Source organism: Lactuca saligna, chromosome 3 (genome assembly GCF_052625555.1).
Source record: "Lactuca saligna cultivar CGN05327 chromosome 3, ASM5262555v1, whole genome shotgun sequence".
NCBI classification, from domain to species: domain Eukaryota; kingdom Viridiplantae; phylum Streptophyta; class Magnoliopsida; order Asterales; family Asteraceae; genus Lactuca; species Lactuca saligna.
The window spans coordinates 122,003,328-122,011,123 of NC_136419.1; the positions used below are offsets into that span (position 1 = coordinate 122,003,328).

Below are 7,796 nucleotides of genomic sequence, written 5' to 3' on the forward strand. Positions count from 1 at the left end.
AAAATCTCAAACTTTTGGGAAAGGTTTCAAGAAGATCCTAAAAGTCTTTTTTTTAATAGAAAATGCAATATTTTACCCAAATTAACAGAAAAATCTTTTTATATATTTGAATAGCAAATGACAAATTATATAATTTCTAAAAAATAATGAGACTTTTCTGTTGAAAAAAAAAAAAAAAAAAAAAAAAACATGACTTCATTGAAACTTTTTTCCAAAAATTTAGGATTTTTCTATAGATTTTCTCTAAATTTAGTATGATATGCTTGTATTTTGATGTTTGATCGGATATCCGTGGTGTGACGTGTAGCATTTCTTTGGAGTTCTAAATATGTTTAAATTATCTGATACTTTACGAATATCTCTAAATTCTTTTCTTTCAAAATATAATACTAGTTAGTGAGAGAAAACCTCCAACACTGAATTCTATTGCAACAACGATTGCTAACTCAGTTATTCTTATTCCCCTTAGACAGCTGTAACACAAACGAAAGCTATATATGTCTGGAATTCTTGATACGAGAAAGTGGTAGTGATATGATACACTAAAAATCAAGATCCATGCATCCACTTTCCTTCAAAATGTTGCTTTTATTAGCATCCAAAAAACTAAGAATCTGGAATCCTATATATATCTTACGTTCAAGAATCAAGATGACATAGTGTTGCTCTAATTTATATCGAGACAAAATAGTACCAGATGATGAGTTACTTTAATGTTGATCAATGGGGTCCATCGAGTTTTTCTTTTTCTTGGGGACTACCCCTTCTTTGTCTGATAAAGAGACTAGTGTTCTTCCCTTTGATCTCTTCTATATGTTTTTTCTCCAAACCATTATCATTATAAAATTACAACTACGTACCAAAGGTTTTTGGAAGTCACTAATTGACGTTCTTATTGCTCAGAAACAAGATACTATTTCAGGGTTTTCCTGTTTATCTCATAATTATTTCTCTTTTCTGACTCTGATTCCTGAACTGGATTTGCACAAAATCCAATGTGTAATTCCAAGATCTAGAGTTAGGAATATGGGAAGGTTAACAAGGGGTCCCTTTGAAAAGTTCTTCGGTGGACCCAACCTAAATCTAAAGAAACAACGTTTATCGAAGTTGTGTTTTTTTTTTTTTTTCCTTTATGTTTTATTTATTTGACATAAAAGAAATGTCTTGCAGTATTCCATCTATAAAGAAAGGTGGCACTCTTACCTCTCATGTTAAAAGAAAATCCCATACTTTGTCTCTCTTCTTCACCACCACCTTGGCTCTGAAATTCGAATTGTATATGAGGTGGAGGGTGGCGTTATATATTCTAACGGCGTTAAAAACATGATTGGGAGAAGGGTTTTGAAGGGATAATTAGAAGATAGAAGAGAGTGTGATGGGTAGGGTGGTTTTCAGAGCGGTTTTGTTGGTGGGATTTTGCTGGTTTTTGTTGTTTGTGGTTTTGAAAACCGATGAACTTCCATCTAATCCAAGTTTTGGTGGTTTTAAGTCGAGTAATAAAGCAAGAAGGGATCAAGAAGAGGGTTTGGTTTACGTGAGCAAGAGAAGAGTGCCCAATGGACCTGATCCTATCCACAACAGGTATTAGAAATGTAACGTTTTATTCTTATATACGTATCAATATATGTAAGTTTTAAACATATTGATGTGTTTGCATGTTTTAATGTAGTGTCGTAATTCGTATCATGATATATATATATATGTTTGGTTGATTTCAGGAGAACGAGAAACACAAGACAGCCTCCTGATCGAGCCTAGAAAAGCTTAGAAGAATCGTGTATATGGGTTATGTTTGATAATGGAGCTAGGTGATGCATGTTGTTCATTCTTGAAAGAAAGAAAGAAAGAAAAAGAAAGAGAAAGGGTGAAGCTTTTTTAAGGTATTTGATGGGTGTGTGTTTCTTTTCTGTAAACTTTGAATTCAAAGATTCATGGATCGATTGAGATGTTTGCTTTTGCATGAACTTTGAAGATTTTAAAAAAGAAAAAAGAAAAAAAAAAAAAAAAAAAAAAGGAATGTATTAATTAGGATGAGATGAGAGGGATGCATCAATGTCGAGGGTCCCTTTTTGCAAACATATTTTTGTAGGTGGTATGGTATGTAAAGATGAATTTATTTTGCTTTAATTAGCTTTCAATTCAAGGGTTGGCTTTATTCCTGTTGTTAGGTTAAGTGGGTGGGTTGGGTTCCCTAAAAAAAGCATTTTGCATCTGTTAAAGCTTCTCTTCTTTCAACAAATCTTCTTTTTTGATCAAACAACTTAAAGCATTCAAAGATACGCTTTTCATCACACATTTTATGCCCTTTCATGCCACCCCCTCCCTCCCTCTCATATAATTGTATTGTACATCCTCCTTTAGATAACCTACCTCCTTTAAATAACCTAGCTAACCCTTAACTTTTATGGTCTTCATCCACTTCATTAAAGAAGCCTATAGGTGCACCTAAACACCTATTCAAAACATTTATGAGTGCAAACCTAAATATCAGTAGGTTTGCACCCTTTACGCACAATCAACAGTTTACGTTTGCAATCACTAGGTTTGCACCCTTTATGCACAATCAGTAGTTTACGTTTGCATTCACTACTGATTGTGGTGCAAACCTATTATCAATAGGTCTATCAGCACCTATTTAGAACTTATGTGTAGTTTTGGTTTGTGTTTTGACGATAATCATGGTGCATGCATGTCCACAAAGGATTGTATTTAGTGGACATGCATCCACTTGGAATTAGACACGTGGATTCTTGTATGCGGTTTGTGGACAAATAAATGATAAGTAATGTGCATGGAAATCAATTTTGGTACATCCTTATAATCTCAAATATTTATAAAACTATCATAAAATTAATGTAATTTCATTATCATGAAGGCATAATCATAAGTAGAACACATAATAGGAAACAAAATGCCAAATTTGTTTGCATCTACTCTAGCCCTTTTTTTTAGTATCCACTTTTTAATATTAAAAAGAAAAATCAAAATCAAGGATCAATTCAACTTTTACCAAATACGGATCAAATAATAGCCAATTAAATTTGTTGTGAGAGAAGAGAAAGGTACGATAAATATAGTGGATTTTGTAGAATTAAAAATAAAATGACTGTCATATGGTCCTCTATATATGGGCTTGTTAGTTTATCTTTTTTTATTTCTTTCCCATCTTAAATAATTATTATTATTTTGTTTAAACTTTTATGCGGTTTGATTTTGAATGTTTCAAGAAACAAATAGTATTCTCATTATTTTCTTAAAAGTAAACAAGATTCAAATTTTAAAGGTACCTTTTGTTTCTTTAGGTTGCATGCATGACTCTTGACTCGTACAAATACAATTTAATTACCTTCCCTTTAGTCAGTCTCTACTTACTTACGTCATCTTCACTTCCCTTCTCCTCTAAGTTAATGTGTTTCACTTTTACTTTTTGATTATTAAATAACAACAATCAAAATTTTGTATTTTTATTTTTAACTCACCAGACATATATGTGGTTAATTCCAAAAAGACTTTCCATTTTGACTCATTTTCTTTAAAAAGGAATAAAAAAAATCCAATTAAAACCCAAATTCTAAAGTTACCTTTTGATTTAGCATTTTTCGCTGTTAAGATGGATATCAAGTTTCATTATATTTTTTTTGCTTATTTCGAAGTTGATATTCCACCACATAATCACTTTGAAAGAAAAGAATTAAAAATTGTTTGATAAATCACGTTTGAATGTCGAACTAAATGATTAAAACCTCTTAATGATTACGGAAATATAAAATTGTTTATCCGCAAAGAAGCAAACATTAACAAGGCTTTTGATTAGTTTTAAAGTTGAACTTGAATCAACTGATGTTGAATGCTAACTGATTCAGCGATAATGGTTCCATTCGGAGGATACCAAATAGCCACTGAGTGTGTCATGTGTTTGAATTTTAATAGAAAAAAAAAATGTTTTTTTCTCGAAAAAGAATATTTTTCTTGAGATCAACCTAAAAAATCTATCAAAACTATATTCAACAAAACAAGGTACACCCAAAGGTAACTTTTTTGCAACCCTAGTTTTAAATTTTCTAACAACATGATGAAGGAAATCAAGAGATTGAGGAAGGGTAATTTTTGTGAATGGAGTACTAGAGGGGAAAAGTAGAAAATGTTTTCTTTTTGGAGTTTTTCTTTTTTGACTTCTTTTGAGAGTGACCTTTATCATAAATGAACTTTAGGACTCAACCACTATCTAATATCTATCTATACACATTCAGAAGCACGCTCGCTTGAAGATCACCTTTGAGACCAAACCCATGGCTCTTCACTTCACTTTTATGTTGTGTTTATTTCATGGCTTCTATGCATTTCTTTCAATTTCAATTTCATATATTTCTTATCTTAAAAATTAGAAGACTCACGTTCTTTGTGTATATTGAAATAAAATTATATTATGAGTTTATATGCTCATTCTATAAAAATAGATTTTCTATGATTCTTATTATTTCCTTTTTTGGTAACAAATTAAATTCAATTCAAATTTTGAAAATAAACAATCACATCCTAATAACATTATTATGTTTATTTTGCTTAAAAAATTAATTCATATTTACTTACAATCGATAATATCATAGGTTTTTTTTGACATTTATTATTTTTTTATCTATATAAAAATTTTAAATATATTGTTATAACATAGTTTTAAATTATATAGCTTTACCATAGATAAAAACTATTCACATTTAAATAAAAGTCCAAAATTTGTTTAGCTTTGCATTGATTTGTTTATAACAGCGTCCTACCATTTTTTTCCTATTACAAAATTATAATTTAAAATATCTAGTCAATTATATAGCAAATATACTTCTAAACATCCCTAGATTTTTCAAAATATAATATCATAAGAAAAAGTAATTCTAAACATCCCTAGATTTTTCAAAATATAATATCATAAGAAAAAGTAATTGAAAGTGCTATGCCAATTGGGTAAAGTGTTCTAATTACAACGCCTTAATATAATTTTGTAACAAAATAAATGGATAACCAAGTAAACCTAATTTTTACTCTAGGCCCCCCCCCCCCCCCAACTTCTAACTATATTTTAATTTAGTCCTTCTACCCAATTTTAACCTATCTAAACCTATGATATTGACACAAACAATAATCACAATTCACATCCATATTGATATAATCAAAAATAATGTACAAATGCAAGCAAGAATCTACCTCTATGGATTCAATCAAAGAAGACTTACACCTTGATGTGTAGAAAGCTTTAAAGAAACGAATTTTTTTTTTAAAAGAACAGAAAAAAAGTTAGCTTGAACATAAACACCAAATCACCAATGAAATTATATCATACAGTTATATTTGACAAACATCAAATGTATCAAAACAGATAGCAAAAATAGAGAGTAGATAATTTACAATAAAAAAAAAAAAAAAAGCTTTTAGATTTTAGTATATAACAAATAGATATCACAAAGTTTTCATTCGTGACTTGGTTTGACCGAAATGGTAAAGTCAACGCATCTCCCAACACCTCAAACAAACGCATCCATGTCATGTGTGTTAAAAAGAAGTGGAAACTCATCATAGTGTTGAGACAAACCTGGTTCTTGAGATATCTTACTCAACATTTCAGAAACTCGATACATTGACAATCTGACTTGAGGTTCAGAAGCAACACAATCACCTGCAATTTTAAGAACTTGAAGAATCTCATCATCATGACCTCTGCCAACAAGATTCTTGTCTATGGTGTCCTTCATTCGTCCAGAGCTCGAGTGTTTGCTCACCCAATCGACTAAATTACCTTTATACCCTTCTTCAGAAGCATTCACTTCAAGGGGTTTCTGCCCTGTTGCTAATTCCATGAGGACAACACCAAAACCATAAGTATCACCTTTCTCAGATGCGTACTCATTACACAAGTCATTCTCATTTGCTTGATCAGAAGATGAGGTGAGAAGTCTAGCTAATCCAAAATCCACAATTCTTGCATCGTAATCTTCATCAAGGAAGATAACATCAGAGGTGAAATTTTGAAGCAGAATTGCAGGGCGACAACCATGGTGAAGCCAAGCTAGACCTCTTGCTGCAGTTGAAGCAATTCTAAACCTTGTAGGCCAATCTAACAAGCTCCCGTTTTTATGAAGTGCTGATGATAAAGTTCCATTGGACATGTATTTGTAAACCAGGAGTTTCTCTTCTTCAACTATGCAGTAACCTAACAGAGGAGTTAGATTAGGGTGTCTGAGTTGACCTAATCTGTTCATCTCCAATCGGAATTGTCTCTCGTGAAGCTTACATGTGTTAAGCCTCTTGATTGCAAGTGCAGATCCATCTGAGAGAATGGCTTTGTAAGTTGTTCCTGTTTTGGTTGATATTATCACATTCTCTCTGCTGAAATTGTTTGTTGCAATCATCAAATCAACGACTTTAACCTTCACAAGTGGTTTTTGAAACAAAGAAACCTGAACAAGCTTGTAGGCTCGTAATCTATCAGCCCAGCTGTTACTATCATCATCTCTATCAATACCATTCTTTCTCTTCCTGGTTGATTTAGTAGAGCACCACCACCATAGCCCAAACCCTAACAGTAATGACCCCACTGCTCCAAGAACACCGGCTGCAATGATGATTACAAGGTTCTTTTTGCTTAGGCTACCACACTTTGTGAGAGGCTTACCACAGAGTCCATTATTCCCATCAAAATTCGAGGAGTCAAAATTGGACAACCCCGGTGGAATAGAACCAGAAAGATCATTGTCGGCAACTGAAAACCTGTTCAACCTGCCTAAACTGGAGAACTGGTCTGGTATACTACCAGACAACTTATTTCCCGAGAGAACGATACTGTTGAGAAACGAACAATTACCGAGACTCGCCGGAATTTCTCCGGTGAATTCGTTGTTTGACAAATCTAAGCTAACCAGATAAGGCAACCAGGTACAAATTTCGCTAGGAATAGAGCCAGTAAGATTATTACCGGAGAGATCCAGGTTCTGTAAGCTCCGACAGAACTGTAAATCCGAAGGAACTGGTCCGGCGAGTCCAGCTTCACGAAGTGTGAGCGTAATTACACGATTCTCCTGGTCGTTCCAGCAAGTAACACCAAAGAAGCTGCAGATGAAACCTATAGTAGTGTTGGAAAAATTCCACGTAGAGAGCGTCGATCCTGGTTCGTGGACCGATTTCTGAAGACCTCGCAGGCACTGGACATCATCCTCCGCGACGACCGACGACGACTCGATATGTAAGAAAAGGACAAACGTGATTAACAACACGGTGGAGAGAATACCTCTGAAACAGTTCATTGAGCGAGATAGGGTTTCGTGATCGGAATTTCAGAAATTTTCCGATGAATTATGGCGGAGGGAGGACGCTAGAAAAGCATTGATTGACTTATTGGGGCAGGAATTCTGCAATTTTGACTTGAAGGTCGTTTGATTGGCGGGTTTTAATCGATTCAACTCGGATTAGGGAGTAATCAAGCGTTTTACCAACCAGGTATGACTACGTTGAATTCCACGCGCTTTAAAATATCAGCCATCGGAATTCCACTACATTATCAAAATACTTTATTTTTTAATTAGTTAATGAAATAAAAATACACGATTTTAGTTAAAGTTAAAACATTACATTGCTTAAAAAATCGAAAAATAAACATAAAAACAAACATAGAAAAAAATACCAAAAAAATAGAATTATATATTCTCATATTTTTCTAGGATGTTTCGTTTCACCGCAAAAAAATATTGTTAGGTCTGTAGGTCATTTCTTTGTAATTTTCAGCTTTCATCTTTAAAAAATTTAAAATT

At 33.0% G+C, this 7,796-nt stretch overlaps 1 long non-coding RNA gene and 1 pseudogene across 1 annotated transcript; one reads left to right on the forward strand and one right to left on the reverse strand.

The window, feature by feature from the left end:
• Nucleotides 1–828: 828 nt before the first annotated feature.
• On the forward strand, nucleotides 829–2,155 carry LOC145033921 (uncharacterized). The gene is made up of 2 exons (XR_013677777.1): nucleotides 829–1,581; nucleotides 1,719–2,155. It is a non-coding gene; the product is annotated as an uncharacterized LOC145033921 (long non-coding RNA).
• Nucleotides 2,156–5,301: 3,146 nt separating this feature from the next.
• On the reverse strand, nucleotides 5,302–7,477 carry LOC145037199 (inactive LRR receptor-like serine/threonine-protein kinase BIR2 pseudogene; annotated as a pseudogene).
• Nucleotides 7,478–7,796: the final 319 nt, after the last annotated feature.